The 9407-nt window shown below is 46.2% G+C and overlaps 1 protein-coding gene across 1 annotated transcript in view; it reads right to left on the bottom strand.

Moving 5' to 3' along the window:
• LOC106813742 (myeloperoxidase-like) overlaps positions 1 to 8348 on the bottom strand; it is a 23894-nt gene extending 15546 nt beyond the window's left edge. Inside the window, exon 1 of the mRNA XM_014817959.1 lies at positions 8157 to 8348. The gene's annotated coding sequence lies outside the window, so the exon portion shown is untranslated. The remainder of the gene's footprint in view (positions 1 to 8156) is intronic.
• Between the last annotated feature and the right edge of the window lie 1059 nt (positions 8349 to 9407).

Raw genomic sequence — 9407 nt, 5'->3', positions numbered from 1 at the left:
TAAATAATAACGGTAATTAACGTAACCATAACGGTAATATAATAATATAATCATAATAGACTATAATAATGCATATATGTAATAATAATAATATATGTAATAATAATAATAATGATAACGTATATAAACGCGGTAACCATAATAACCCGTAACCATAATACAGGTAACCTAATAAACGGGCCCGCGCGCCGCCAGTATGGAAAGATGACGCGTTACTCAGGTACACAGTGTTTCGCCTACTTCATGTTCCAATTACCGAAATGCCATAATCAAATCAAGGGAATATCGTTCACAAAGATAAGCTACTAAACGCGTATGCAGTCATAAGGTAACTTTTGCCCCATATTTGTACCAACAAACCAGCGTCATAATGCGTACCGCAAATGGCATGTTGTCTATATGATATCTATGCCGGAGGCCTCCACTCTGGATCTTGGTGGGGCACATTCCGTCAGGATCGCGACCGTTGGTGACCAAAATGGCTGAACCCGCTTGGTCATTTTTGTATTTGAAATGTAATCCGACTACGTTGGTAGAAATTCGCGTCATTAGAGCTGCCAAGTTCTAGCAGAGCTAGAGCATGAACTGTAGCTTATTTAACATGAATAAAATGCTATGTTGTGTATCGCGAAAACATGCGCAGTATTTTTAATTAATTTCTGTGCGCATGCTTATCCAGCCTGCTTGCAATGCGCACGCCTTCCTCACTGTTGCTAACAACACCCTTAAACCATGACACTACAGTATACGCATTATTGTCCAACATAATATTATTATGATGTCATGCGATTTAGTTCACTTCATCTGCAGATTATCCATCAGGTAGATAATTTTCTACACAAAAAATATAAAGCCGCATCACGAAATCACACAAAATATATATAATTCAAAGTTGCTGCATATAAGGACGTTAGCACGAAACCTCACATCATATATATAGTGCTCAATGTATTTAGCGAGATTTATAGCAGTCATATTATTAGATATCTTTTTTTGTCTCCAACAACCAATAAATCTCTGTCGAACACGATAATATCTATCGCAGCTACACAATACAAAAACTCTTGACCTCTAATATAATTTCTAATTGGTTGAATGCGTGTGTGGCCTTACAATTTCATATGCAAAGTTTGCCAGGAAAGTGAATCAGCAAACGGTTATATTACCCCGATTATTATGCCCATGAGACACGTGCCAGACATTCTTATCCTCCATTACACTGCTTTGTACGAAGGCAGATTAATAAAGAAATTCACGAACCATACTATAGCATGAGACCTCTTCACTGCCAAATAAATACTAGCCTACAAATGTAATCACAACATACACTTGAAAATATGCAAACAGAAAACAACGTTTATTCGTAAAAAAAAAAGAACTATATAAGTTACTGTGAATAACAGCCCAACAACAAAATACGTACGAAATATTAAAACACATGGATAAATAAAATTCAACTTCGCTTATACCGTGAACGTGCGCGGCAAGCGACAATAGCGCCAAAATATCAGGCTAACATTGATATAAAGGCACGTGATTGCCAATCTCTAAGAAAATAACAGTGGCCGACAGAATCACGTTCAAGAGTACGTAAACGTTACATGGAAGATGCCAAAGTGTCGGAAAGATCGTACTGCCCATGCCCAGAGACCTAACTGCTCCTGGCTGGAGCATTTCCTAGAAGCAGGATGCCACACATATACACGCCAGCACAACACTCTGATTACTGCAGGATCTGGCCCACATCTTCCTTCGAAAGCGTCCCACCCGGCACGCAGGCTTTCAAGACAATTCTTCACGCGGACTGAGCAAGTGGCCCCCATCTGCCGCTCCGTCCGCAAACACGCCCTGCTCGCCCATCGACTCGCCCAACGCACTTCGATGCTCGTTGCCGCGGCGCACGCTCTCTTGCCTCGCCACTCGCGATTGTCGTCGCGTCGCGGCCTTGCGATGAAGAAGCGCCAGACGTCGTAGACGACAAGCAGTAGGAGGCCCACGTCCAGAACAGCTGCATGTGCCGTGCAGCGGCTTCGTAACCGGCGCGAGCGAAACTGACGACGCATGAGCAGTCGTGATTAAGCCATGGCGTGCCAGGCAGCCAGCCTGCCTGCCGGCAGCCTTCCGCACTGCCTGCAAGAACGCGCAACAACACGGATGAGGAATGAAAGTGGCATGACACTGATAGCTCACAAAAAAAAAGGACACAAATGAGCTAGTAAGAAGAAGTCAGTTTTAATGCAGCAACCATCGGACGTAGTATAGAAACGATTTGCCATCTGCATATATCCCAATAATAATCTATAAACCAAAATAGAATCACAATTTCACTGACCGGAGATGGCGCTATACCGCTTTGTAGCCGATGGCGTTTGAAATAAATAGGTTATGCTGCCGTTCCGAACATGTTCTTGTAAATCTTTACTCTAATATAGCACGTTTTATCGCAGGGTGGAGAGGAATACCAATTTTGCAATAAAGATATTGTCAATGAAATCTGTAAAAAGAACCAGACGAGTTGACACACCAGATGTTTTGTGTCTATATAATATGCTATATAATTGCCAAACCCTACCTAATATTGCATAATTTTTTTTAAATATCAAACCCCTAGCCTTATTCATTCACATATCAAAAATAAGCAAAATCGGTGCACCTTGAACTGACTAATGGCAATTCCATTTTTCCCCAAAAATTTGCCGTGGCTCCGAAAGTATCGTCGACTGGCGTGCTCCAAAATAGACGTTGTAATATGGGAGCATAGCCGTAACAACTATACCCAATTTCAAACATGTAGGCAAACGGTTGCTGAGTTATCGTGCACGTGGAACGCAAATGTTGGACGGACCGACGGACGAGATTACGCACGACCAATGGCGCAATTAGCCTCAGCTTGACGATGGCAAAGTGAGCCTAAGAAAAGAACAGCGTCGCCGCTACTCGTCTCAGCAGTTGCCGGTTTTCCGAGGCCGACGCGTCTCAGCGGCGGGAATCGAGCTCATGAAACAGTCCGCCAAAGCAACCTTAATTACAGCTGCCAACTTCCGCAAACCTATCAATCAGTGTGTTAGCCAGGACACCGCTCTAAAAAAGACGGCCTTATTCTGCGATGAGACGGCATAAATTGGATAAGACGGCATGAGGGCGGCCCCAAGCTGCGTACTTCTGAATACGGGCGTTTCAACGTAAGCATAGATACTAGAGCGTTTGACTACTTAGTGATGCCAGATTTACGCCGCGACATCGCCGAGTTGGACACAGAGTGCATTGGTACATCATTAAAGCTCGCTTGGCCGTACAAGCAGGACGCGCCACTAAGTCGCTGAATCACATATAACTTCAGTGAAAATAGCCGCCGGTTTTTTCAAACGACACGGTATGTTATGACATTGTTTTTACTGTGTTATGTTATCTGTGTTAGAATAAACTCTAGTGTCACGCTTTATACTCAGTGTGTTAGGCCCAGACACCGTCTACCCGTCCTTTTGACGGCCTATTCTTGCGATGAATAAAGATGGCATGAGGCGCCCAATTTTACCCCTGCGTGAAAATTAAATCGTTTCTGTTTTCCTCGCTGGCCCTCATCGGTGAAGCATCAGTAGCTAGAGTAGAGCAGTAATAACACCTTGTATAACGAGCAACAGTGCGTATAAAAATATAAAATCATATCAGGATTCCTGTCTTTTTTGGCATTTCAACTACAATTTACCACCATTATACGGTAAGGTTTTAACAAATTGTCACACCGCTAGGAGGGAAAACCCTCCCACACCCTCCCACTATGCCCGCTCGCGCCCGCAGCCATCCTCGCTTCGCCAGATGCGTGAGACTCCCTGAATTTTTTCCTGGACTAACACCCTGGCAGCAATGCAATGCCCAACGTTTGTATACACGTATTTAACGATGAACAATTACGTTCATCGGTAATTCCAAACGCATGACAGCTCGACGCGCTTCTATCGCCTGTGAAAATCGCGTGCCCATAGCAGCGCTGGCCTTTCAAGCATCAGGTGAACGCTTCACACAAAACATTTTCAACACGTCGCTCCCGCAGAAACACAGGACTAAGCGTACTGTACACCGGGGCACCCCCGCCGTTTCGCCCGCCGAGCGAACGAGAACGCACCGGCAGCGAGCAGACGCAAAAGCGGTGCGTCCGCGCCGACGCGAGAGTCATCGTTGAACGTTCGGACTTTCACTTACGCGATCGCCGCAAAACGTTCGGACTTTCACTTGACGCGATCGCCGCAAATCTTAGACTTTCACTTACGGAACGTCGCGAACGTTCGGACTTTCACTTACGGATCGCCGCGAACGTTCGAACTTTCAACTACGGGGAACGCCTGGACGTTCGACTATTCACTTACGCGACGCCGCCGAACGTTAGGAGTTTCACTTACGGAACGCCGCGGACGTTCTGAAACTTTCACTTACTGCGATCGCGCAAAGACGTTCGGACGTTCACTTACGATCGCGCCAAACTTCGGACTTTTCACGTACGGCATCGCGCAAACTCGGACTTTCATTACGAACGTCGCCGAACGTTCGACCTTCACTTACGGATCGCGGCGAACGTTCGACTTATCACTTACGGATTCGCCGCCCGAACGTTGACTTGACTTACAGAAACGTCGCCCGAACGTTTTGGACTTTCACTATACGGATCGCCGCCGAACGTCTTGTTTTTTTTTCCCCCCCCCCAACTTCACTTACGAACGTCGCGAACGTTCGCGACTTTCACTTTACGGATCGCGCGAACGTTCGGACTTTCACTTACGAACGTCTGAAACTTAGACTTTCACTTACGGATTGCCGCAAACGTTCGGCGGACTTCACTGACGAATGCGCGCGAACGTTCGCGACTTTCATACGGATCGCCGCAAACGTTCGCGACTTTCACTTACGGATCGCTCGCGAACGTTAAGCGACTTTCACTTACGCGATCGCCGCAAACGTTCGACTTTCACTTACGGATAAAAGCGCAAACGTTCGGACTTCACTTCGGATCGCTCGCCGAACGTTCGGACTTTCACTTACGGACGCGCAAACGTTCGGACTTTCACTACAGAGCGCGCGAAGTTCAACTTTCACTTACAAATCGTCGCAAACGTTAACTGTCACTTACAGCACGACGTGAACTTTCGAGACTTTCACTTACGTAATCCCGCAAATCCTTAGACTTTCACTTACGAACGCCGCGAAACGTTCGGATTTCACTTACGCGATCGCCCGCGAACGTTCGGACTTTCACTTACGGATCGCCGCAAAGTTCGACGTTTCACTTACGTCTGGGATGAGCGCCGCAAACGTTCGGACTCTTCACTTACGGACGCGCCAAACGTTCGGCACTTTTTCACTTACGGATCGCCGCAAACGCTTCGGACCTTTCACTTACGGATCGCCCGCGAAACGCTCGGACTTTCAGTACGGGATCGCCGCAACGTTCGACTTTCACTTACGATCGCGCAAACGCTTCGGAACTTTCACTGACGATCGCCGCCAAACTTTCGCCGACTATTCACTTACGGATCGTCGCGAACGTTCGGACTGTTCACTTACGATCGCCCGCAAACGTTCGGAGCTTTCACTTACGTGATCGCGCAAACGTTCGGACTTTCACTTACGGATCGCCGCCAAACTTTCGATCTTTCACTTACCGGAATCGCCGCAAACGTTCGGACTTTCACTTACGATCGCCGCAAACGGTCGGACTTTCACTTTACGGACGCGCGAACGTTTCCGGACTTTCACTTTACGATCCGCCAAACGTTCGACTTTCACTTTACGGATCGCCGCAAACGTTCGGACTTTCAACTTACGGATCGCGCAAACGTTGCGGACTTTCCACTTACGGAACGCCGCAAACGTTCAGACTTTCATCTTACAGATCGCGCCCGCGAACGTTCGGACTTTCACTTACGAATCGCCGCGAACGTTCGGACTTTCACTTACGAATTGCCGCAAACGTTCGGACTTTCACTTACGGATCGTCGAGATACTGGAACGTCTCGCGCAGGGCAACAGCCCCGGTAGTCAGCAGTATGGCCAGACGCAGCACGTTCAGGTAGTGCGGCGGCGGAATCCACAGCACAAACTTCAGGTAGAACGTGTTCAACTCCGCGAGCAAGATCTGCAAAGGTCAAAGGACAAAGGTCACAGTGCTGAGTATACAGCCGCAATCACCTGATCTGTCCGAGCGAGGTAATCACAGCTTCTTGCATATTCTTGCTAGATTGCTCAAGCTAGACAGCTGCTTTTTGCGAGTTTTCCATGCGTGCTCGCCGAATTGTTGACTTTGCCGGCACCTTGTTGCCTAGAACCTCATATGGAATGTCCTGATGCAACAACGATTGGCTATAGAGCCACCTGTAATTCACATGAGTTGGATAGGTGAGTTATAACCACACACCATCGACACAAAAGCACACATACACAAACACTCAAGCCTACTCGCCCACCCACACGCTCACGCATGCATGCTCACATGAATGCATTATTCTTCCGACTGTGCTTCTCAACTTGTAATGGCTACTCACGACTATTTTACTACTAATTTACTAATACTATACTTTATATTTTACTATTTATATATTATTGCCTGTTGTTGGTGCACTATGCTCTCATAGTGCACCAACAACAGGCAATAATGTTTTTAGTGCACCACATGACTTTGCAATCTACTCGGCAAATATGAAGTGAATAAGACAAAGTTTCTTAAACGAACAATTTCAATTTGTATTAAAACACAAACGTTGCAACTGGAATAAACATTGGAATAAAAGTATTGTCCGAGTATCCTTTGGAATACTGTTTTACAAATTCACTAGAGTCGGTGGTGGAAAATCTGGAGCGCTCCATGTTGTTGTCGTCTGACTGATAACAACGCTGGTGTCGCCACCTGGCGATGACTCAGGAAAACTGCTACAGGTAGGGGAAATAACTGCATTGCGCAAGCAATAGTGCCCGCACAGGCGGGCACCATTGTTTCATAGTACCTGCGACGTTATCCAATGAAATTTCAACGATTTATCATGTGATGCACTAATACTTTATACTAACTTACAACACATGTAAGCTTGTTACTACATTATACTAACAAGGCAACAGCTGCTGCGACCAGCTTTCTCAACACGCACGCACGCACACGCCCACACACGCACTCGCATGCACGCACGCACACACACACACACACACTGTGTGTGTGTGTGTGTGCGTGCGTGTGTGCGTGTGTGTGTCGCCCGCGAGGCAAAAGCCGCCTTTACTAACACCGTGAAAATGTTTTACTCTAGTGAAATAGAACGTGAAGTTGTTCTAAACTACAGTGTCTCCATGAGCGTAAGCAGTACTAATGTGGTGACGTAGTTTTTTTTACGCTCGACCATATTTCGCCACTATTTTGTGAACTCGTTATTCACTCGCTGTTCACACTAGACTGGCTGGAAACGAGCATCTGTACAAATAACAGGGAACGAAATTAAAGCAGGGCAGGGCAAGAACACACAGCACATATACTTTCTTTCGTTGCACTTACGTGCGCTTTTCGCATATTTACCGCTACGTATAATTTGTGTATTCGATGTTAATTTACGCCTGGCTGTCTGCCTGTCTGTCCGTTCGTCCGCCCGACCGACCGACCGTCTGCCCGTCTGTCTGTCTGTCTGTCTGTCTGGCTGTTTGTCTGTCTGTCTGTCTGTCTGTCTGTCTGTCTGTCTGTCTGGCCGTTTGTTTGTCGGTCGGTCCGTCCGTCTGACCGACCGACCGTCTGTTCGTCCGTCTGCCTGTCTGTACGTCTGACTGTGTGTGTGCGCGCGCTTGTGTGCCCGTCCACCCGTCCGTCCGTCCGTGCGCCTGTATGTTTGTCAATTCATGTGCGGCTATCATCTCCTTATTATATACTACATCAAGAGCTAATAAATGCCTCTATTTATTATACCTCTAATTATACCTAGGTATTTATTAGCTCTTGACTACATGTAGTGTATAATAAAGCTACCACAATACTGGTAGTACACATAGATAACGCCAAGAATAGATAATAACACAATGTAGATAATAACAAGTGTTATTATCTACACATAGATAACGCATAAATATAACAGTCGTGTAGAACCACGGTGTAATGAGCAAGCGTGCGCGAATAGCAGCATATAAGATCGTACCTGCTCGCTCCAATTCTTCTTGGGTCTCCTAATAGGGCTGATTGTTTTCTTACTCCAACAACACCTGTATTATCATCCCACTACTGCGTCCCGCACTCACTCACGTTAACCGATGCAGTCACTCACGTCACTCACTCACGTTAACGTTTCTCGTCGCAGAAGACGCCAACTTATATATGCACTATTGAGACCTGCGCGGTCAGACCTATACTATACAGGGGGCAGAGATCTTCTCTCGTAATCGCGACATATAGCGTTCCGCATCGGCGCAACTTTGTTCACCCCTATGTAGGTTACTGTCAAGAAAAAAGAGGCCATGTCGGTCTCTCCACGAGCGCGGAGAGCATCGTGGTCTTTCTCTCACTGATCATGACCTGTGCGTGCGCGCCTGCGCAGCAGCGGGGGGTTGCCGCATATTTGGATCGCAGTTCGCAGGTGCGCGGGCGTGCGATGCTCATAAAGCATTCGCGTGCGTAAAAACGTCATTGTGATTTTGATCTTCCTGTATGTTGGAGACGTGATCGTCGTTGCACGATTTTCGTTGTCAGGGTCATAAATGAATATTACCCGCACGTAATACGGCGTCGTTCCCAGGACATGGTTATCATCAGTTCATCAGGAGCTGACTTCAGGTAGAAAATCAAGGTTCTGGGTCAAGGAAGGTCAAGAACTGTTACAAGCCGGCTATAGGTGTATATCCTTGCGATAGATAAGACGATATTAATTAGACAAGCAGATGACCCGGGACGTGTGCTAGATCTAATTGTGTGATAAGCACATGGATCTGGATGGATTTTAGACGATGACACGGCAGAATTAGTTATTAGAAGGAACAATTTGTACAATAGGTTGAGCAAAAGTTAGTTACAAGAAGAATTCGAGTGGAATAAGGTGAACAAACGCGTGATTATTTCTAGGCATGATAACTATTGCGGATAATATAGTAATTAAGTCAGTAAGCCTTAAGCGCTGAGTGGTTCTATACGAGAATAAACGCATCTCTGTAGTTAGGCCTAGTCAGGAATAGTTCGGTAAACTAAAATGCGGCAGTGACAAAAATGCGAACACGCTGTTATTGTTGCCGGGCCCTAATTATAGAAGGTCACCGCACACGTGTGTATTTTTCTCGCAAGTGGCACCCTGTATGGTAAGTACGATGATTTTGGTTAATTGACCCGGGACAAATAGTAGTTTTGTCGTAAATGTAAGCATTTAGCAATACTGCTACTTTGTAATGAGCATTTGATGGCT

This window comes from Priapulus caudatus, unplaced genomic scaffold (genome assembly GCF_000485595.1).
Source record: "Priapulus caudatus unplaced genomic scaffold, Priapulus_caudatus-5.0.1 Scaffold818, whole genome shotgun sequence".
NCBI classification, from domain to species: Eukaryota; Metazoa; Priapulida; class Priapulimorpha; order Priapulimorphida; family Priapulidae; genus Priapulus; species Priapulus caudatus.
Note: the sequence above shows the minus strand (reverse complement) of the source record. Positions and strands in the feature narration are given on the sequence as shown.